Below are 24,422 nucleotides of genomic sequence, written 5' to 3' on the forward strand. Positions count from 1 at the left end.
TACTTTGCTTCAGCCCTCAGGTCCTCTGCAAGTCAGTCTTGTCCACCAGTCTGATCTTCAGTCCCGTCCGCCAGTCTGATCTTCAGTCCAGTCCGCCAGTCTGACTACTTTCCAGCCCGACAGTCTGCCTTCAGTTCAGTCCACCAGTCTGTCTATGGGATCTGCCCGCCTGCTTACCTGGAAGCACCTGCTTGTTACCTGCCGTGCCTGCCAGCCTGCTTACCTGGAGGCAGCTGCCTGTTACCTGCCGTGCCCGCCAGCCTGCTTACTTGGAAGCACCTGCCTGTTACCTGCCGTGCCCACCTGCCTGCTTACCTGGAAGCACCTGCCTATTATCTGTTGTGCCCGCCAGCTTGCCTACCCGGAGCACCTGTCTGGCTATCAGCCGAATCAGCCTGCCTGACTACCTGGACCACCTGTCAGCCTGCCTGCCGTGCTCTTCCGCTGTACCGGTCAGTTCCTGCCTTCTGACCCGTGGGAGTCACCTGCTCTCATACAAGGTCGCTCCCAGAGTGGCACCTGGTCCCTCTGCTCAGTCCCTCCCTGGTTCACGGAGTCGACTGAGCCGCCGTGCGACCCTGGTCAGGCCGAGTAGATACTTAGTCATGCCCCTCTGGTCCCTCCTTGCACCGCTGCACAGAGGTTCCACCACCCGGATCCGTAAAAGAATATAGTACAGGAGCAGCTTCATCTTCCGATGTTTCTTTTTTAGGTTCGGACGTCGGTTGAAGAACGGAGGTGCGATCATCACAGATCGGATGGGTTACAGCGAGCTGGGAGAAAGTCCTCACAGACGCGAGGAAGAGTTGGATCAGAGTCGGGCACTTCGGTCTCTTCACCAGAAGGGAGAAGGTCAGGGCGGCACACTGTCTCCTCTCATCACATTCAGGACCGTTCCGTATCATCTGAAGCCAGGAGTTCTGCACGGAGGCAAGTGAGGCTAACTTTCAGAGGACCAAAGAATTACAGCCCGCAGTACCAGCTGGTGCATCACCGAGGATCCAGGCCGGGAGTCTCAGGGATGGTGAGTGTCCCATGCCGCAGGCATGGTCCACACCGTAGCACACACAACACTAGTAGGGATTTTAGCTTCAGTGCTGAGAACACTTTTACAAGGGTTAGAAAGTGAACGGGGGTTAAGCAACCCTTATATTATACTAGGTGAGGAGGTTTCTCCTCAGCCTGCGAGTATGTCGGTAGCACAAGGTTTAGTTTTTAGGGATTCAGTATTCTGCGGGGTGACTCCTCTGGGTACTCACTTGGGCATAGAGAGCAGAGAAAAAATCAGACGAGGTGAATATATCGATGTGTGGTCCTTGGTTTTATTTGACTACCGACAAGGAGCGGATATTCGAGAGGAGTGATAGGAAACTGAAGGTGGCTAAGACATTCGTCAATTGGTTACAGGCGTTTTTGGTGCTGGCACACGAGATTTGTCGTGTACAGCCCGAGAAGGGACCTGAGCTTTTAATTTGTATTGACACTATATTCAGTGCTCATAAGTTACATGGAGGAGCGACATGGTGGAGGTAGGATGAAGAATTTAGTCGTTGAGTCACACTATGCCCGATTGTCGGTTGGGCTACAAAGGCAACGGATGTGTGGATCCAGCTGATTTTAGCACAGAGGCCCACACAACGTTCCTTTCCTGGGGGAAGCCGCCCCTGCTGGACAGTCTCTGGCAGCGGCGGTCTCCAAGCCCACGGGTACTTGCTGTTTGTACAACGAGGGACACTGTCACTTCTATGTAACCTGCAAGTTCCGACAAGAGTGCTCAATATGTGGGGGTGTGCACTCGGCCATACATTAATTCCGGAGACAGAAGTATTAGAGTGGGCAGTGCCAGTGCAACAGAGAACGCCGGTGAGAAGGGAGGTGCTGCATTACTGGTTAGACCAGTACCACAGGAAGGAGGAAGGGTCCTACAGGAGAGATTTAAAAAGGGTTTTTACATACCGCATCTTTTTTTGCCGGTGGCAATATATGCGTCCAATCTGAAATCTGTGGTAGATCAGACTGAGTTTGTCAGGGACAAGTTGATGAAAGAGGTGGCTGCAGGTAGGATGGCTGGTCCGTTTAGCCATCCACCTTGTGATAATTTGAGGATATCACCATTAGGGCTTTTCCCTAAAAAGGAGGTCGGAAAATTCCACCTCATTCATCACTTGTCCATCCCACCTGGGTCATCAGTAAACGATCGAATAACGAAAGAGGAAGCGGTAGTAAAATACATTTCGTTTGATAGAGCAGTTTTCCTTACAAGAAAGGTGGGTAGATGAGCTTGTTGTCAAAGTCGGATATAGAGGCTGCTTTCAGGTTATTGCCAATACATCATGATTGCTTTCATCTGCTGGGATTTTTTTTCGAAGGAGAATATTTTGTGGACCTGTGTTTGCCGATGGGATGCTCGATCTCATGCCATTATTTTGAAATGTTTAGTTCATTTTTGGAATGAATATTGAGGTTTGAGACGGGCATCCTATTGGCAACACATTACCTGGATGATTTCCTGTTTGTAGGGCCAAAGGATTCAGGAGTCTGTCAGTATTTGTTGCATACTTTTACTGGTTTGATGACAGAGTTGGGTGTCTCCTTGTCGGCGGAAAAAACGGGAGGCCCATGTACGTGTTTGATATTCCTGGGTATAGAGATAGACATGGAGCATATGGTATTACGGTTAGAAGAGGAAAAAGTGGTGAAACTAAGAAAATGTGTAGATGAGGTAGGTAGTTCTAGGAAGCCAACACTGCATCAGTGGCAGGTATTGTTGGGCATCTTGATTTTTGCATGCAAGGTGATGCCCATGGGCAGGGTTTTTTCCTGTAGATTTGGCGACTAGAGGCATCTCTCAGCCGCATCATTTTATCAGAGTGACTTGTAACATGAAGAAATATTTGGGTGTGTGGAAGGAATTCTTGCAGAATTTCAATGCCAGGACCATGTTCCAGGAGGATCAGGTGACTTGCGATGATCTCAGTTTGTTCAAGGATGCTGCAGGAGGTGATGGTTTTGCGGCTGTTTTTGGCAGTCATTGGTGCAAAGGAGAATGGCCTGCGCATTTGAAAGACACAGTTTTGGCAAAAAACATGACTTTACTCGAATTGTTACCAATTGTAGTGGCATTAGAATTGTGGGGGGAGGAGATGAGAATTGAAAGAATTTGTTTTTGGACAGATAATAATTCAGTAGGGATGGTAGTGAATTCTCAAACATTATTATTATTATTATTTATTATTATTTATTATTATAGCGCCATTTATTCCATGGCGCTTTACATGTGATAGGGATACACATAACAAAAGCATTTGCATAATCTTAACAAAACGAGTCAGCGACTGGTACAGTAGGAGCGAGGACCCTGCCCGCGAGGGCTCACATTCTAGAAGGGATGGGTGAGGATACATTAGGTGAGGGTAGAGCTGGTTGTGCAGTGGTGTTTACTGCAGGTTGTAGGCTTGTCGGAAGAGGTAGGTCTTCAGGTTCCTTTTGAAGGTTTCCACGGTCGGTGAGAGTCTGATATGTTGGGGTAGAGAGTTCCAGAGTAGGGAAGAAGCACGGGAGAAATCTTGTATACGATTGTGGGAGGAGGAGATAAGAGGGGAGTAGAGAAGGAGGTCTTGTGAGGATCGGAGGTTGCGTGCAGGTAAGTACCGGGAGACTAGGTCACAGATGTATGGGGGAGACAGGTTGTGGATGGCTTTGTATGCCATGGTTAGGGTTTTGAACTGAATTCTCTGGGCAATGGGGAGCCAGTGAAGGGATTGACAGGGAGGAGAGGTCGGAGAATAGCGGGGGGACAGGTGGATTAGTCGAGCAGCAGAGTTTAGGATAGATTGGAGAGGCGTAAGAGTGTTGGAAGGGAGGCCACGGAGCAGGAGGTTGCAGTAGTCGTGGCGGGATATGATGAGGGCATGCACTAGTGTTTTTGCTGAGTCTTTGCTGAGGAATGCACGGATCCGGGAGATGTTTTTGAATTGGAGTCGGCAGGAGGTGGAAAGGGCTTGGATATGTGGCTTGAAGGAGAGATCAGAGTCCAGGGTTACTCCAAGGCAGCGAGCTTGTGGGACTGGGGAGAGTGAACAGCCATTGACGTTGATGGATAGGTCGGATAGGGGATGTGAATGAGAGGGTGGAAAGATGATGAACTCCGTTTTATCCATGTTGAGTTTTAGAAATCTGTCGGAGAAGAAGGATGAGCTAGCGGACAGACATTGTGGGATTCTGGTTAGTAGGGAGGAGATATCGGGTCCAGAGAGGTAGATCTGTGTGTCGTCAGCGTAGAGGTGATACTGAAAACCGTGAGACTCTATGAGCTGTCCCAGGCCAAAGGTGTAGATGGAGAAGAGCAGAGGTCCTAGAACTGAACCTTGGGGGACACCGACAGATAGTTTACAGAGAATCTAAATATATAGGGCACATTAAACTATATCAGGTGAAGGGCATTGTGGGAACGGCTTGTGGCTAAATTAACAGCTGGTCATTTCAACAGGAGATGGCTGGGTGATCAAAGACAGAGCTAGGACTCTAGTCTCTGCAGTTTAGCACCTCTAAAAATCAGATAAGGTATATAGTGGGGAAGGGACAAACATATGTGAATATTGATTGGAGTGGGACAGATGAAGCAGAGAAATTATGCAGAGCTTGTACCAGAGAGATGAATCAGCAGAGCATTAGATGACAGCATACATAGGAGCAGAGAAATTATGCAGAGCTTGTACCAGAGAGATGAATCAGCAGAGCATTAGATTACAGCATACATGGGAGCAGAGAAATTATGCAGAGCTTGTACCAGAGAAATGAATCAGCACAGCATTAGATGACAGCATACATAGGAGCAGAGAAATTATGCAGAGCTTGTACCTGTGGAAAGAGAAGAAGAAGACGGGTGTTAGTCCATGGCCTCTGAAATAACTGCCACTTATCTCCGAAGCCACTTTGCACAAGAAGACGCGTGCAGAACCCAGCAAAACATCAGCGTCTCCTCCGCTTTTGGCTTAGTTACGGCAGTTGGTTTTTAAAATGTTTACAGAACATATGTGTTACATGCACGCTACTAGGTTCAGATAGGGCGAGACGGGTTTCATGAATTCGTTGGAATCCTGAGGGAACCGTTACTCAGGGCGACCATAGGTTGCTGCTTCTCTCAGGCACACGATAGATTCAATTGCTGACCAGACACATGTGATAAGAGTCTTTTTCAACAGTTTAACAGTGGAATTTAATCTGAAGCACGGCCGGTGCAATTCAGGGATATTACAGCAGCAAGTTTCATTGCAGTACAGTCTAATAAAGCAGGCACAGTAACGTCAAGTCTCTTCAGTAGCATAATTCAGCACAGATTAGATCTCTTAGCAGCACACTTCTATGCATACACAACCACAGGCTTTTCCACCACAAGGACTCAATAGTACACACAATTCTTTATCCTGCATGGAGATGGAGGGGGGAGGGTTTGATGAAGTAGAAGATCCCTATGACACGATTCCTTCCAGTCCTTATTTTTCTGCCCGATAATACTCCACACTGTTAGCTCAGGGAGTCTATCTGACCTGTGTTTAGCTTCCCTGCGGACCTGAATTCTGTTCCCTTGCCTTCTGTGAGATACAGATCACACACCACCTTTCTCTTCGGCTCCATCCAGCCAGTAAAAAACTTCCCCACAATCCCCTTGGGCTCTGCTAAACACTCCCTGTCTCCTATGACTGTGTTAACCCCTCTAGTTGATGGATGCTTCTGGAGCACAACACTTCCTGTCTCCTGTGCTTGTGTTACTTCTAATAGTTGCTGGATGCTTTTGAAGCAACAGCACTACTTCTGCATGTCACACTCTTCCCTCATTTTTGAATGTCGTCCTCGACATTCGTCTTAATTGGTCAATCTGACCAATTCTGAGACAGTGGTGAAAGTTGACTAACTTTATATACAAATTGGCATTGTCAAATTGGTATAACATTCATAAACATTGATAACAACCTATTCTTACTACCTTTTTCTTGTAGGATGCCTGTAAGAATTAAACAATTAACACAACTAAAACAATCAGCATCTCTTCAACTGGAGCTTTTTGTATGTCTTAACCAGCTCTCTCTCACTAGGCTTTAACAATTCTTTGTTTCTACAAAGTCTTTTAAGGAAAATCAAAGCATGAAAACAAGTCTTTCCACCAGGCAACATTTTCCATACTGCTTCTCGCTGGTAAATACCACTCAAGTAGGCTTACCTTGTCCCTAGGCAGAGATACTTGTTTCCAGTCGACAGTCCTTGGCACTTGACTTGGTTCACCACGTGTCTCATACATCAACATCACTGGCCTCCTCACTTCTCGAGTCGACATCCTCCTGGTGGGATGTTCCTCAGATACCACGGGTTCTTCGGTCACAGGAGTTTCTTCCGCCGCTCTCATTTCCCATGCTTCCTCAGATGCTCTTGGAGCTGCCTCTGTAAGTTCCTGTACTTCTCCTTAATCACCTGTTTCCGCATGGTCTGGTAATTCCGCTCCTCCTGAGTGTTGATCAGTATCTTCAGGGACCTGTGTTCGATCATCAGATCTGAATTGGGTTTCATCTGTACTCCTTGGTACAAACTCTGGAGCCTCAGGACTCAGTTCACTCTCCTGAGGATGGTACATCCCTCTCCTTGCCGGTCCGAGAAATACAACTGTGTGTTCTTCTTCATCTGAACTTTCAAGGTCACTATCCGCCTCCAGAGCTTCAGTCTGTGGGGGTCTCTTAGTTGATCTCGGACGATGTTGGTCTACTTCTGGGAAGTCTTGTTGTGGTGGGAGATAATCACAGGGTAGTAGTAAATTCCAATGGACTATTCTAGTTTTCTTGTCTCCCGTTTCCAATCGGATTTCATACACTGGGCTGTCATCGGCTTTCCTCCTTATGACCACATACAACTTGTCTTCCCAGTACAAACGAAGTTTACCTGGACTGCCTTTCTCACGTACGGTCTTGAGTAGCACCTGGCTTCCTGGTGCCAATTCTGCTCCATAACATTTTCGATCATAGTACTCCTTACTCTTGTTCTGTCCTTGCGTAGCTACTTTGGACGCTATGTTGTATGCCTCTGGCATCCGTTCCTTCCATTTCCGAACGTACTCCGAATACGTTCTGTAAGTCTCTAACACTGGAGCATCGAACATGATGTCGATTGGCAGTCTTGGCGATCGTCCATACAATAGGAAGAAGGGTGAGTAACCCGTTGCATCGCTCTTTGTACAGTTATAGACATGTACCACTTTTAACAGAGAACTCTTCCAGTCTTTCTTCTAGTCAACTGTTAAAGTGCGCAACATCGACAATAATGTCCGATTAAAACGTTCCACTTGTCCATTACCCTCTGGGTGATAGAGCGTTGTTTGGGATCTCTGAAATCTACAGTACTTTCCTAGCTTGGCAAAGAGCTGGTACTCAAATTCTCTTCCTTGGTCGTGGTATAACCTCGTAGGGAACCCAAACCTCAAAGCAAAATCATTAAAGATCTTACCTGCCTCTGTTCGACCCGCTTTATTGGTGGTGGCATATGCTTGAGTAAATCGAGTAAAATGGTCCATCACCACCAAGATGTATTTGTAACCACCCTTGCACGTCTCAAGATGTAGAAAGTCTATTGAGACCATCTCAAACGGATATGTAGTTTGGATGTTGCCCATAGGTGCCCGGGTTGATATGTAGGGACGTTTATCTTTCAGACACCCACACTCCCTGGTCACGTACCTCTCAATATCTCTCTGCATGTACGGCCAGAAGAAACGTTCACTGATCAAGTTTGTTGTCCTTTCCACTCCCAGATGTCCCATGTTTTCATGGAGTTCTTTGAAGACCAACCTATGGAATACTCTGGGTAGTACCAACTGCTGGTTTTGTCCTCCTTTACGATACAGGATACCGTCTTCACTGAGGTAGAGCTTTGTCCATTCTTTAACTAAAACAGATACTGCTGGTGACTCATTATCTCTCTCCTGTTTACTTGGAAACCGATTTTGGTCCACATAAAGTAGTATTCTACCAATTATCTGATCTTCCCATTATGCTCTACGGATTTTTGCTTTTGGTAGTTGTTGAATGAACAGAGGGTGATCTTGTTCTCTCGCTTTTATGGTGGCTTCCACCATCAACGGACACCAAAATGGTGTGTCTTCCTCTTGATAAGCCTGTACTGCTTGGGTAGTGCTCTTAATTGCTTCCAGACTGACTTCCTCCAAGCATTCTTGCATTAACTCCTCAGGCTCTAGTGCCATTCTCAACAATCCATCAGCATCTGCATTGCATTTTCCAGGCCTATACTTGATGCTGAAATTGAAGTCAGCTAGTTCAGCGACCCATCTCTGAACCGTTGCATTCAGTTTTGCTGTAGTGAGGACATAGGTCAAAGGGTTGTTGTCAGTGTATACCTCAAACGCTTTGCTGTAGTAGAGATGATCTCTAAATCGTTCACAGATAGCCCATTTCAATGCCAGGATCTCCAATTTTCTGGAATGTAGATGGCAATTCTTCTCGGCGTCTGTCAACGTTCTAGAACCGTAACCGATGACTCTCAATTTTCCACTTTGATGCTGATACAGGCAGCTCCCAGTCCAACTTGAGAAGCGTTACAATGAAGAACAAATGATAAGTTGAAATCAGGATATCCCAAGATGGGTGGGTTTACCAGGCAGTCTACTAGTTCTTCCAATACCTCCTGGTGGTCTACAGTCCAGAGAATGGGCTGTTGGGACGAAACGGCATTGTTTCTTTTAAGCCCGGTCCTACCCACGTTCTTCTTTTTCTCCGTGGGTATTGTTGACTCTGTCGTCATCCCCAAGAGGAGATATAGTGGGGCGTCAACCCTGGAGAAGTTCCGAACATAAGTACGATAGTAGGAGAGGAATCCTAATATCTGCCTCAACTCCCAGACAGTAGAGAGCCACTTGTCTTTTAAGGCCAGTGGAGCGATTCCTGCTGGGTCCATGGAATATCCTTATCAGGACACAATTTTCCCTAGCAATCGAACTTGCCTTTTGAACAGTTCACACTTCTTTGGGGTGAACTTAACTCCGTGTTGTTGATACCGCTGTAATACGGTCCTCACGTGTTCAACATGCTCCCGGAAGATTTTGCTGTATACCACATTGTCATCCAAGTATGGCTAGCAGATATCATCCCTCAATCCTTCTAAATATGTCTCCATGGTCCTCTAGAATTCTGCTGGAGCTGAGCCAAACGGTATGCAGATCCACTCATATAACCCCCACGGTGTGATGACTGCTGTCAAAGGTCTACTGGATTCTACTGGATTCTTCAACAAACCCTTGATGGTATGCGTTATCCTGATCGAGGACAGAGAACCAGATACTTCCTGATAGGTTATCCAGCATATTTTGAATCTTTGGTATCGGGTGCCGATCAGGTACTGACTTTCGGGTTAAGTTCCCGGTAATCACAGCAGAGTCTCAACGTACCATCCTTCTTCCGAACACAAACAATAGGAGAGGAATAAGACGACTTTGACTTTTGGACCCAACCTCTGTTGATTAGGTCTTATAAATACTCTTTCACTTTACTGTGTAATGGTTTCGGCACAGACATGTAACTTCTGGTTACTGGGGTTGTGTCTTTCAAATTGATTTTCAACTGCAATGACAGGATACAGCCTATATCAGCATCATCTTTGGAGAATGCATGACACTCTTCTCTCAGCATCTGTTTTGCTACCACTCGATCTTCAGCACACAAGTGTTCCAGAGGTACTGGGGGATCCCAGGACTCCGAGGTGGGTCGTGCAATTTCCTCCCCTGGGTAACTCCTGTTTCTTGGTGGGGAGACTAAATTCACAGTAGACCCCTGGGCAGGTCTCACACTGGCTGGATATACCATTTTAACAGTGTCGATGTGACCTAACACAGTCTTTGTATCCAGTCTAATTTCGTGTTTCGTAGTATTCATCACCGGTACTGTCACTCGAGCAAACCCACCAGTAGGAATCGTAAGCACAGTCCCACCTTGAACTAGTCCTTCCAGAAGTTCTCAGGAGTCTTTTGGCATGAACAGTTTTTTCTGGACTTTTCTTCCCGATTCTACCCGTACTCCACACCTCACCACCACCATTTGGTTTGCAGGGGTGATGGTTGGGCGCCAGCCTACCTTGATATTCTGTGCTTTCTTTACTCTATGAATCACATTTTCCACCACGGCGCTGGGTATGGCAAGCGATGTGGCAATTGCATCCACCACCAGCGTCCCTGACTTGTGTTTCGTGATGACCTCACTGATTACATTATAACCCAGAATAGGATCCTCTGCCATGTTCTCTTAAAGGGGCCGCACGCACCGTCCTAAGGAGTCCCCGGCCAATGGCCGGAGGACCTCTCATATAAAAGGCACCTCCTCCAAAATGGAGGTGCCCGTGCAAGGTTGAAGCTTTGTGTCCTAAACTCTGCTTCAGGTCCCGCTGCTAGTCTGACTACCAGTCCAGTCTGCTAGCCTGACTACCAGTGCAGTCCACCAGCCTGACTACCAGTCCAGTCCGCCAGCCTGACTACCAGTCCAGTCCGCCAGCCTGACTACCAGTCCAGTCCGCCAGCCTGACTACCAGTCCAGTCCGCTAGCCTGACTACCTGTCTCCGCCAGCCAAGTGTACTCTCCAACCCGACGGTCTACCTACGATCCAAACCCGCCAGTCTGTCTATGGGCCTGGCTTGCCTGCCTACCCTGAGAATGTACCAGTTACCTGCCGTGCCTATCAGTCAGCCTACCTGGAGGCTCCTACCAGTTACCTGCCGTGCCTATCAGTCAGCCTACCTGGAGGCTCCTGTCAGTTACCTGCCGTGCTTACCCGGAGGCTCCTGCCAGTTACATGTGGGAGTCACCTGCTCTCATACAAGGACAGGCCCAGAGTAGCACCTGGTCCCTCTGCTCGGTCCTTCCCTGGTTCACGGAGTCGATTGAGCCGCCATGCGACCTTGGTCAGTCCGAGTTGATACCTAGTTACGCCCCTCTGGTCCCTCCTTGCACCGCAGCACAGAGGTTCCACCACCCGTATCCATAACAGTTTGCATGGGCCATGGAACCCCGGGCCCGCAGGCTCCTTTGCTTGCTGACCTATACCAGAAGGTTTCTCGTCAGAAATCCCAACAGGAAATCATCCTGACCTACCTGCGGTCTGTCAACTCTCTCCTGGACACGCTGTCTGTCCCACCTGTGCCCGCCTCGAGCTGAGCGACACCATCTCCGGCGGCACCGCTGCCTACTAATAAGACGGCATCCAGCCTAGGACCCCAGCTTTCTGCGCCTCCTCGTTTTGGGGGTGACCCCGTCTTATGTCGGGGTTTTCTGAACCAGTGCACGCTGCACTTTGAACTTCTGGCACATCAGTTTCCCTCCGACCGGGCCAAGGTGGCGTTCATCATGTCTCACCTCACCGGGGAAGCATTGGCATGGCTAAACCCTCTATGGGAGAGAGGGGATTCCCTGGTGTCGAATCTTCCGGCTTTCCTCACTGCCTTCTGAAGGGTCTTTGATGAGCCCGGACTAAGGATTTCTACTGCCTCCTCATTGCTCCGTCTCCGCCAAGGGAGTCTCACCGTGGGCCAGTATGCCATACAGTTCCGTACCCTCGCTTCTGAGCTTGCCTGGGACAACTTGGCCCTGGTGTCCACCTTCTGGGAGGGTCTTTCCAGTCGGCTTAAGGACGAGCTAGTCGGACGGGACATTTCTACCACCCTGGATGACCTGGTGTCACTAGCTACCCGGATTGACATCCGTTTCCTAGAACGTGCTAAGGAGACTACCTGGGAGAGAAGATTTCCTCGTCTTGCTCCTGTTTTCCAGAAACCTGCCTCCCAACCAGCAACTCCCCGGGCACGCTCGCCCGAACCTATGCAGATCTACCAGACCAAGATGGTCAAGTCTCGCCAAAAAACACACCAAGCCGATGGGAGCTGTTTCTACTGTGGTAGTAAGGAGCACCTGATCCGTTCCTGCCCGGTGAAGCCGGGAAACTCCAGTGTCTAGGACCGCTCGGAGAGGTCATCCTAGGCAAGAGTAAATCCTCTCCGTTCTTGACTTTATCCGTCTCTATTTCCTGTGGAGAGAACCGCTTCTTTGAAACCGCCCATCTGGATTCCAGAGCCGCTGGGAATCCCATTTCCCATTCCCTTGTAGAGAAGTATCAGATTCCTATCAAACCTCTGGCTGAACCATTGGCAGTCGCTTCCGTGGATGGAAGACTCCTTCCGGTGACCATCTTGCTCGACACAGAGCCCGTAACCCTTCAGGTGGGAATGCTGCACTCCTTCCATGTGCTTTCCGGACTCTCTAACTCCCTTTTGCTAGGTCTACCCTGGCTACAAAGACATGAACCCGTTCTGAATTGGCAATCCGGTGAGGTGCTCCGTTGGGGGCAGGATTGCCATGAGACCTGCCTGGTCCCGGTTTGCCCGACTCGACCTCCGTCTACTCCGGCTAATTTACCTGGTCTACCGGCACCTTACTGGTCCTATGCAGATGTCTTCGACAAGAAGGAAGCAGAGACACTGCCACCTCATAGGCCATATGATTGCTGTTATGAACTGCTACAAGCACTAAGGAAAGATAGGAAAACTGTCACTACAATAGGACTAAGCTGATTCCCTACGATGCAGCGGGGGACCTTTTCCTTGTGAACAGACCCGCCTAAGTCCTCGACTAGTCTGAACGCGGACCTATAGATATAAGGGAGAGGTCCCTACAAGAACTAAGGACTGGGATATAGTTGGACACCTCCTAGCAGAAATTGTAGCAGAGCAAAGACAAACAAACAAAAAGTACTAGTGGACCAAGCAAACTACAGAGTAAGGTACAAGGCACCTGGCTAGCTTAAGAGTAAATGTAACACTGAAGTCCAGCAAGGCCAGAAGGGTGGAGCTGGATTATATAGGCAGAAAGTCACGTGATCAACAAAATAGAAAAAAACTAACAGGAAGTTTCTAACAATTGCCCTATCGACCTGGTACCCGGTGCCACTCCACCCCGTGGGCGTATTTACCCATTGTCGTTGGCCAAAACCCGGGCCATGTCGGAGTACATTGAAGAAAATTTGGCTAGGGGATTCATCCAGAAATCTACCTCCCTGGCTAGAGCTGGATTCTTCTTCGTAAAAAAGAAAGATGGTTCACTACGCCCCTATATCGATTATAGAGGACTCAACCAGATTACTATAAAAACAAATACCCCCTGCCGCTCATCTCTGAGCTGTTCGACCGCCTTAAAGGTGTGAAGATCTTCACCAAGCTCGATCTTCGTGGGGCGTATAACTTGGTCCGGATCCGCCAAGGAGACAAGTGGAAGACGGCATTCAATACCCGGGATGGCCACTATCAATACCGTGTGATGCCCTTCGGTCTCTGTAATGCTCCAGCCGTCTTCCAAGAACTAGTTAACGACATCTTCCATGACCTCTTATATTCTTGTGTGGTGGTGTACCTGGACGACATCTTGGTCTTCTCTCCGGATCTTCCCACACACCGGAGGGATGTTCGTCAGGTCCTGCTTAGGCTCAGGCAGAATCACCTATACGCAAAATTTGAGAAATGCCTCTTTGAGCAGACCTCTCTTCCGTTCCTGGGCTATATTATCTCTAAAACAGGTCTACGGATGGACCCTGAGAAGGTTTCTGCCATCTTAAAGTGGCCCCGTCCGGAGGAGTTGAAGGCGATTCAGCGATTCCTGGGCTTCGCCAACTATTACCATCTCTTCATCCCACATTTCTCTTCCTGGACTGCTCCCATCTCTGCGCTCACCCGCAAGGGAGCAAATCCTAAGGAATGGCCGTCTGAAGCGGAGGAGGCCTTCCTCTCCTTAAAACAAGCCTTCTCTTCTGCCCCAGTGCTGCACCGTCCAGATAGCAACAAACAGTTCTTCTGGAAGTTGATGCTTCCTCTTCCGGAGCCGGAGCGGTGCTCACCCAGAAATTTGCGTCTGGCAGATTGGTAACCTGCGGCTTCTTCTCCAAGCTCTTCTCCTCGTCCGAGCGCAACTACTCCATAGGAGACCAAGAACTTCTAGCTGTCAAATTGGCGCTGGAGGAGTGGCGTTACTTGCTTGAGGGGGCTCTGCACCCGGTGGTCATCTACACTGACCACAAAAATCTGGCATATCTACAGAATGCCCAAAGACTCAATCCGCGTCAGGCCTGGTGGTCTTTGTTCTTCGCCCGCTTCAACTTTACCCTACATTACCGCCCTGCGGACAAGAACGTTAAAGCCGACGCCTTGTCCCAATCCTTCCTGTCTTCCGATCAAGAGGAGGAGCCTATGCATATCATCGATCCCTCCAAAGTGATGAATGTGGCCCCCTTGGACCTGTCTCGTCTCCCACCCGATAAGACGTTTGTAGCGGTTCCGGATCGTAAGAAGGTTCTTCACTGGGGTCATTCATCTAAACTAGCCGGCCATGCTGGCCAGAAGAAGGCCTTCCTGCTCATTATCAGGCATTACTGGTGGCCTACCCTGTCCAAGGATGTGGTAGACTTCGTCACGGCCTGTTCGTCCTGTGCCCGCAACAAAGTTCCCAGACATCTTCCAGCCGGCCGCCTCCTGCCTCTTCCTGTACCTGCTGCCCCGTGGCAACACATTGCTATGGACTTTATTACTGATCTCCCTGTTTCTGCCGGTTGTACGGTCATTTGGGTGGTCGCTGACCGCTTTTCTAAAATGGCCCACTTCATCCCTCTGCCTTGTCTCCCATCTGCATCTGTGCTGGCTAAGGACTTCCTCCATTACATCTTTTGTCTCCACGGCCTACCCCTCCACATTGTGTCTGAACGCGGGGTCCAGTTTACTTTGCGTTTCTGGAGAGCTACGTGTAAGCTGCTGGATGTCACTATGGATTTCTCCTTTGCTTACCATCTGCAGTCCAATGGCTAAGTGGAACGTATCAACCAGATCCTTACCAGCTTCCTCTGGCACTTCGTCAACGCTCACCATAACGATTGGGTAGAGCTCCTACCATGGGCCGAGTTCTCCTATAACAACCATGAGAGCGAATCTTCTTCCAAGTCCCCGTTCTTTGTGGTCTACGTTCAACATACCTGGATTCCGTTTCCCGTCTCCGCTTCAGTGGACAACCCTGCCGCGGAGTCTGTGGTCAGCGAATTTTCCACCACTTGGGAAGACACTAGGTCCGCACTTCTTCAATCCTCCGAGCGGATGAAGAGACATGTTGATAAGAGACGTCTGGATCTGCCTCAATTCCGTCCGGGAGACAAGGTTTGACTCTCCTCCAAACATGTTCATCTCAAAATACCGTCCTATAAGTTGGGTCCACGGTTCATCGGTCCATTTGAAGTCCTCAAGCAAATCAACCCAGTAGCCTACAAGTTAAAACTCCCGGCTACCTTACAGATTCCCAACTCCTTCCACGTATCTCTCCTCAAACCAGTTGGGCTTAATTCTTTTTCCGACAATCCAGGTACCTCCCCAGCTTCGGTCTCGAGTGAGGACGTCTATGAGGTAGAGAACATTCTGGCCACCAAGAGGGTAAGAGGAAAAACCTTTTTTCTGGTGGATTGGAAGGGGTTTGGCCCAGAGGAGAGAACTTGGGAACCCAGGGAGAACATCCACGCCCCGCTTCTCCTTAAAAAATTTCGTTCTGGCCTAAAAAAGAGGGGGCGTAAAGGGGGAGGTACTGTAGTATCGGCGTCTCTGCCCCCTGACAGGCAGAGACGCCATCCCTCTTACCGCCGCGCTCCCAGCTCGGTGTCTTCCAGCTCTCCTGCTGCCGGCACGCGCAGCTTCCCGGGCACTGTGCTTAAAGGGGCCGCGCGCGCCGTCCTAAGGAGTCCCCGGCCAATGGCCGGAGGACGTTTCATATAAAAGGCACCTCCTCCAAAATGGAGGTGCCCGTGCAAGGTTGTATCTTTGTGTCCTAAACTTTGCTTCAGCCCTCAGGTCCCGCTGCTAGTCTGACTACCAGTCCAGTCCGCCAGCCTGACTACCAGTCCAGTCCGCCAGCCTGACTACCAGTCCAGTCCGCCAGCCTGACTACCTGTCTCCGCCAGTGTACTCTCCTGCCCGACTGTCTGCCTACAATCCAAACCCGCCAGTCTGTCTATGGGCCTGGCTTGGCTGCCTACCCGGAGAACGTACCAGTTACCTGCCTTGCCTATCAGTCAGCCTACCTGGAGGCTCCTACCAGTTACCTGCCGTGCCTGTCAGCCTACCTGGAGGCTCGTGTCAGTTACCTGCCGTGCCTACCCGGAGGCTCCTGCCAGTTACCCGTAGGAGTCACCTGCTCTCATACAAAGACAGGCCCAGAGTAGCACCTGGTCCCTCTGCTCGGTCCTTCCCTTGTTCACGGAGTCGATTGAGCCGCCGTGCGACCTTGGTCAGTCCGAGTTGATACCTAGTTACGCCCCTCTGGTCCCTTCTTGCACCGCAGCACAGAGGTTCCACCACCCGGATCCGTAACATTCATTATTTTTCTGTGAGAGGTTAATGAGTCATGAAACAATTCTGAAGTACTCTCTTCTTTATAATGCCCTTTTAAAATCATCTTCAGCTGTTGTAAGGTCAATTGACTCTTCATTTCTAGCATACTATGGAGGTTCAGTCCTGGGCTGATCGCTTTCACCACCCCCTCAATGATCTCATCTGGCTGGTAGCCTTTCTGTAATCATGCATCGATCTGGTGCAATAAGTTCATATAAGACAGTTTGTCTTTCTGTTCACACTCTTCGATCTGTCCCAGGATCTTGAATTCTTCCCTTATGGTGATTTGTGGTGTTAGAGAGGAGACTGTCTTCCTGATTTATCTAACCTGACCAGGTTAAAGGTTCTGTCTGAATGTGTCATCCCTTCAGAGGTTTTGGTCGATTCCTACAGGGCTGTTGTTAGGGCTTTGAATTGTTCTTTCAATTCCTGTAGTTCTGTCTGCGGACGGAGATTCCCGCTTTTGGTAATTGGTGCCACCCCTCCATCCTCCAACTTCAATCTGGTTAGAAACTGTTAGCTCCTGGAGGAACGTCCCCATGACGTCTTCAGCTTTTTTCTCCCCCAGCTCATCCATTTTTGTATTAATGGCAGCTAACAGTTGCCTGCGGTTGTGTGCTATAGAAATCTGTTCTTCTGACATCTTTATATGTTCTGCTACTGTTCTCAATTCTTCACAGGTTAACTGAAGAAGCAGCTCACTAATTCTGTCCATTTGTACTTCCATATCCATTGCTGCTAGTGAGTTTTCTTTAGGGCTGGTCCCCTTTAACTGGTGTAGCAGAGTTGAGTTGAGGTGCTGTGCTGCTGTGTTATTCCAGACACTTTTCCTCTTCTTCCTCTACACGCTAATTCCCGCTCAGGACTCCCCGTACGGGCCACCAATGTTACACGCACGCCGCTAGGTTCAGATAGGGCAAGACAGGTTTCATTAATTCGTTGGAATCCTGGGGGAACCGTTTCTCCAGCAAGGGTGTGGTGATGATAACCAAACTAAATAAATATTATACAATATAAGATTTGAGATATATATATTTATTTATTTTGGATGTATGTATTTCTATTCAGAACAACAGTTTAATAACTGAATCATTTCGTAAAAAAAGAGCAACGAATATGTTACTGCACCATACCAGCTATCATCCTCATGTAAAACGTGGGGTACCATATAGTCAATACCTAAGACTCCGAAAAATTAATAATTCTGATGTCAAATTCAAAGAACAAATCCAAGAATTGTCAGATAGATTTTTAGCTCGAGGCTATGCAATACAAGACATCACATCAGCCTGTTCAAAAGCCTGCAAAAAAAACGCAGGCAGAATTACTGAAAAAAAGAGAGTCGGACCATAAAAAAGAAAAAAGGTTTATCTTTAATTTTAAATTCAATCCAATCTCCAACATAACAAATAAGGAGATTGGATAAATAAGGCTATCAGAAACAACTGGCACATATAAGAAAGTGATGAAGATTTATCAGAAAGAGCTACAGAAAAGCCAATTATTTCGTATTGCCGCAGTCGAAATTTGGGTGATATGATTGTTCGCAACAGATATGTTGAGAGTGGGGAGACTTGGCTGGAAAAATATATCCCGAAAGGGAATTTCAAATGTGGTCATTGCTTTTTCTGTGATTTCAATAATACAGAAAAAATACTGAGAATAGGCGCTTTAACACATATTGTGAAAGATTTTATCTTGTGCAGATCAAATTATGTAGTATATTTAATCACATGTCCTTGCCAATTCTTTTAAATCGGAAAAACCATCAGACCCCTGTTTGTGCAGTTTAGGGAACATTATAATTCAATTACATCAATGAAAGGTTCCCCCAAATTAATACAACATATAGTTGATTGTCATAATGCAGACCCTAATGTTTTACGTTTTGAAGGGCTAGAACAGGTTAAAATACCTATAGAAGGAGGAGATCGTAATAGACTACTGTTACAACACGAGGCTAAATGGATTTAAAATTCCGAAGCTCAAGGACCATTGGGTCTTAATGAGAAAATAGATTTTTCTGTTTTCTTATAGTTGTTTATGTAGTCTTTATATTCCATACTGTTGTTACCGAATCGCAAATCGTATGGTATTGTTTTTAATGCACTTTATTATTTGTGTGTTCGTAATATGCTACCTGTTAAAAAAGAAGTAATCAGGTGTTCACCACACCTGGGACCCGTTGAAGCGCCGGAAAGCAGCGAAATGGCCGTCGTCCTCAGTCTTTCTCCCCCGCACACCCTTCAGGGTCTCCGTCCCATGCCGTTTGCCAGCATGCATTGTTGGCAGAAATAAAGGATATGTTCAGACACACTGGTGAGTACTACCTTTACTTTCTCTTTCAACTTGATATATATACTGTATATGCTTATTATTATAGTATATAATATATATATAGATACATACAGTATATCTATATATATATAGTATATATTAATAGTATAGTATAATATTATATAATATAGTATATATTAACTATAATATATTATAATTAATATTATAATTAATTATTATAGTATATATTAATAGTATATATTATAGTATATATAGTATAATATATATATATATTATATATATATGATGACACGCCCCCTGGGCCGTGGGGTACTCGGTGCCGGACCGGTTGTTGCTAGGGGAGATGTCACAGTGGCGGTGAACCGGTCCGTGACCCAGGACGGTCAGTAAAAAGGGGATTTTATAGTTTTTATGTACAAAGTTCGTGACGCCACCTGTGGTATGCGGCTAAAGGGAGCCGCCACTGCGGAGCAGATCCTCTGGAACTGATGTTAGTGCAGCAAAGCTGGTGTGGTTCTCCACAGGTAGAGCTTAGCTCCAGGGCAGTGTAGATGTTATAGGTGATGCTGGGCGTTGTAGTGCAGGGTTTGATGGTGCAGCAATAATCAGTCCACAACTTAATGGCGGTTTCCTCTTATCTTTACTGGGGGTTCTTAGGGAAACCGGGACTAGGGTACTGGCTAAAAGTGGAAGTCCGGGCAGCCTGGAAGCAAGTAAGTAATCCACCTCACCAGGTGAAGTTGGAGGTCTTCCCTTTCCACTAATCTCTTTGGCCCTGCTGTTTGTAGCTGTGCGGTGGCCCTCGTCCCTGAGTGCAACGTCTTTGTGCTCACCCGTATGGCAGGCAGCTCGGGCCTTGCTGATGCGTCGCTCCCACGTGGCGGTGCTGTGCCCTATGTGCTGCTCAGCCTCCAGGCGTCTGGTGGGGCCAGGAGACCTGCAGTCTCCTGCCCTCTGGTTTCTGCTGCTGGGCCTTCAATGCCCCACAGCCTCGGACTCCCGTGTCCGGTTCTTCTGTGTTGGTTCCTTCTGGGGTGAACTGCCGCGCAGCTCCACTTCCCAGCTCCTCTCTCATCGACGTCCTCACTTCAACGCCTCACACTAAGTCTAACTAACCCCGCCCCCAGATCCCAGTTGCTAAGGAGAGGTGCTCCCCTTGCTGGTCTGGAGCCAGGAACGTGTTGCATGTTAGTATATCCTGATTAGGGGACCCCTGCTTGCTTCCAGGCATGGCATCACCTCTAGTGAGGGAGGCTATGCCACTGTGGCAACCGGACCCCTGGGGTGCCACATTCCTCCCTAGTTAACTTCAGTACTCCCGGACTGAGGATACCTTTTAAAACTAAGAAATAACAATTCACATTACAAACAGGTTAGAAAGTCAAAAAATTTCATAAACCAAACTAGAATTTAAAACAGTCATTGCGGCGCTTAGTCTTTTCACCACAATCCGGGGATTGTCTTTTTCTGGATAGTTGAAATTTGGCTGGTGGGAACCGCATCAACCCACTTTGTGCATCGCCGTGGGCGTGGCTTCAGGGCACTCTTTCATTGGGCCTGGTCTTCAGCCACGCCTGCGATTTATTTTCTAGGCTGATTAGTAACTATATTCAATATTGTCCTGACCACACCTAGTCCTGTGGCCCAATTGTCCATAAATTCAACAAATATACATATCCAAGATTATTTAACGGGTACAACTATATACAACATACGCTCTAATTCTCTTATACTTTAGTTCCTCCAGTTGGCAGGAAGCTGACCTTTTGTACTCCGGGTCGACCTGTATATTTGCTGTCACTATCCTATCCTGGTCCCTATTGTCTACCCTTGGTGTGGTGGATTCACTATCCTCTACATTTCTCTTGGACCTACTCCGTACTGGTATCCCGGACTGACAGGTTCACTACTAGCAGAGGGTAGATTCTCCTGATCTGCTGCTGCTGAAACATCTGCTTGGCTGGTCTTCCAGATGTTCTGGAGCCTCTGCAGCTTCCGGTGAGGCTGCTTGGAGAAAGGTCAGGACCGGTACCACAATCGCTTTGTTCACCTGCGTCCAACACCGGGAAAATTCACCGAGGACTGTCTGAACCGTTTCCTCCATTTTTTCTATGGGCCGAGGGCTGTCTTGATCTTCTTCTGTGTGTTTCAACTGTTCAGGACATATCTTCAAGTGGTCTCCTGAGACTGCCGCTGAAGTTTCCCCTCCATCTTTGCTGATGAGGCACACTTTGGTGTTGTCGCAATTCGAGGGTATGTGACGCCTCTACTCGAAAAGCCCGTGTTTTACCCTGGGTGATGGGGGACTCGGTGTCGGGCCCTGTGTCGAAGAGATGGGATGCAGCCATGGCCCGGGCCCGACCCGTGCTCAGGGCCGTCACATTAGAAAGAGATGGTGTGGGCTTGTCCGGGTTGAGTGGCTGATTAACGACTACGCCACCTGTGGTGCCTGGTGAAGGGTCACCAGCGCCGCTGCAGTCCGCTGAGGCCCGCTGTCATGGCGGCTAAAGTTATTACTGCTCCCCACAGGCGGAGCAAGGCCTCAGGGCAGGCAAACAGGATGAAGGGGGGTTGTAGTAGTGCGGGGAGTACGGGCATTGCGTCGCGTGGTATGGCGCGTAATGAACAGTCCGGAGGCCATAGGGGTGAACTTCCAAGGCTTTACTCACTTAGAGATGACAGCGGGAAGGCGACTCCCTGCTCCTCGCGGAGTCCTGCGGCCACCAGGAACGGGGGTCCGACTACCTCCGAGAAAGTCCAGTGTTCAGTAGCGACCCTACACCAGAGTGTTCCTGCACTACAGACTTCACCCTTTACCGTCTGTGCGTGTGTAGATAGGCCAGGTCTCCCTCTGAGCTCCTCTCAGGTTTAGGGCACGGGTGGCAATTCCTCTCCATCCGACGCCCGGCAGGATCCTCAGGGCCTAACCGGGCTTTCCCATCCAGGACATAGAGTACAAGGTCGGGTGTCGGGGGCCGGTACCCCTCTTGCAGCCGGAATCCCTCTGAATAGATCAGGTAGGCGAGGACAGGTGGCGTGCTCCGCTCCGTCTGCATCCTCCCCGGGACCCATTTGCTAGGGAGCCACACTCTAAAGCTCCTGGGCCTTCTTGATCCTGGTCCTTGGCCGGGTTGAGACATTCCTTGTCTGCAACCTACCTCTCGTCCCAAGGCCAGGGTACGAGGGCTGTGTCCTTTGCCGGTGCAGGCCCACACAGGATCTGCGCTCCCGGAGGGAAGTCACATTACACACAGTATTTTGACAGCACAGTACGACCAACTAATCAACTAGGAAGCAAAAGCAGAAGGACCAAGATCAAATATGGCATTATATTAAATATGAAATCTGAAGTGTAACTAACTTGTAAGTCCTCCACCCTCACCCACTAACTGGTTCCTACCACTTTGTGTTCCCCAGTCTCCCTGTAACCAGGGGAGCAGCACCTAGTGCATATTAGCTCCCTCTGGTGGAGAAATGTGGTGTTGAATGCAAAAGGTTAGGTCACAACTATCACACTGGGCTTACCTCAGAGGAGGAACACTACACTCCATTAAAGAAGTGCAGCATCCCTGTGGCGGTCGAACCCTCAGGGGCGCCACAGGTAGGACTGTGTATGGCTCAACCTCCCACTGGTCATCTAACTTGTGGACTCATCTTTTCCTCTTAAGTACCTGTTCTCCAGGTGATAAGGGAACGGCAGGTGAGTGCTGATTATAAATTTTCTCTTGCTTCTGTCTCGCCTGGGATAAACTTCTCTCAACACATTCTTGCACCTTGCGGTATTGTTGCTGCCACTCTATATCCCAATCCGCATCTGGTGATGTCGTCTCTGGTGTTAAAACTCCCATGTCTAAGTCAATGGGTAGCTTACCAGGTCTTGCTCTCATCAGGTAAGCGGGTGTACAGTTGGTGGAGTTCACCGGGATGTGGTTATATAGGTCCACCAAATCTGGAAACTTCTCTGGCCACAGGCTACGTTCTTCAAGGGGCAACGTCTTCAACAGGTCTATTACCACCTGGTTCATCCTCTCACATAACCCGTTGGTCTGGGGATGATACGACGTCGTCCTTATTTTCTTGCAGCCGTACAAGTTACAGAATTCCTGGAACACCTTTGCTTCAAAGGCTGGACCTTGGTCGGTAAGCACCCGTTCAGGGTAACCATGCGGGCGACAAAAGTGCTGTTGGAACGTTTTGGCTGCCGTCTGAGCCATCTGGTCTTTCACTGGCACTACTACCAAGAACCTGGAGTAGTGGTCTACTATGGTGAGAGCATAGACATAGCCTGACCGGCTTGGGGCTAGCTTCACGTGGTCCAAGGCTACCAGTTCAAGTGGTTGTTTGGTGATTATGGGCTGCAGGGGAGCCCTCTGGCTATCACGGTCTTTCCGTCTCAGGTTGCATGGACCACATTCTCGACACCATCTCTCGATTGCTTTCCTCATGCCAACCCAGTAGAATCGCTCACGTAGCAGCACTTCCAACTTCTTCCACCCGAAGTGTCCTGCTCCATCGTGGTACGCGTCTAAGACCATTGGCGCATCCCGCTTCGGGACTACCACCTGACAGACCAGTTCGTGTGTCCGGGAGTTGATACTTCTTCGACACAGCTTTCCCTCGTAGATGAACAGCTTGCTCTTTTCCTTCCACAACTGTTGGGTCTCCTGTGGAGCATCTGGATCAGGGTGCGTGTCAGCAACTCCTTTACCAGGCGGACAGACTGGTCGCTATCTTGCATTTCTGCCCATCCATGGTGGGGCAATGGGTTGAACATGGCCTCTCTGTTGGCGGAGCGCTTGTCCCTTACACAGTGGTAGCACTGGGTCACCCCGTGACGATGGAAAGCGGATAGCTCTATCTCCTCCAGATCTTCCGGGTCTTCTCCCCCATATGGCAAGTCGGGCATCCTGGACAGCGCATCAGCATTAGTGTTTTTATGCCCCGCCCGATACTTGATGGTAAACTCGTAGTTAGACAGTCGGGCCATCCATCGTTGCTCTAGGGCACCAAGCTTCGCAGTCTCCAGGTGCGTCAGCGGCTTGTTATCTGTGAAGACTGTAAATCTGGAGGAGGCGAGATAATGTTTGAAGCGCTCTATTACAGCCCAGACTATGGCTAAAAACTCCAACTTAAAGGAACTATAGTTGTCGGGGTTCCTTTCTGTAGGACGGAGCTTCCTGCTGGCATAGGCAATCACTCTCTCTCTGCCTTGCTGTACCTGGGACAGCACCGCTCCCAATCCCACGTTGCTGGCATCTGTATGAAGTATAAAGGGTTGGCCATATTCGGGGTAGGCCAGGACTTTGTCTCCGGTGAGAGCCCTTTTCAGTCAGGTGAAGGATTCATCTTCTGGTTTACCCCATTTGAACGGAGGTTTCTCGTTCTTGGCCTTCTTGGACTGGCCCACTAGGAGGTCCTGCATTGGTGCCGCTATCTTGATGAAACCCTTGATAAATCTCCTGTAGTAGCCTACCAGCCCGAGGAACTGCCGCACTTCATTAATAGTGGAGGGTCTTGGCCAGTCTTTGATCACTGTGACTTTTTCTGGGTCTGATGCTACACATTCGGCGCTTACCACATGACCTAGGTACTGCACCTTGGGCTTCAGCAGGTGGCACTTGGACGGCTTTACCTTCAGGCCAAAACCAGATAGGGCTTCGAACACCTCGGCCAT

Source organism: Phyllobates terribilis, unplaced genomic scaffold (assembly GCF_046119375.1).
Source record: "Phyllobates terribilis strain yellow unplaced genomic scaffold, ASM4611937v1 Scaffold_1__5_contigs__length_1240528914, whole genome shotgun sequence".
In the NCBI taxonomy this organism is placed as follows: domain Eukaryota; kingdom Metazoa; phylum Chordata; class Amphibia; order Anura; family Dendrobatidae; genus Phyllobates; species Phyllobates terribilis.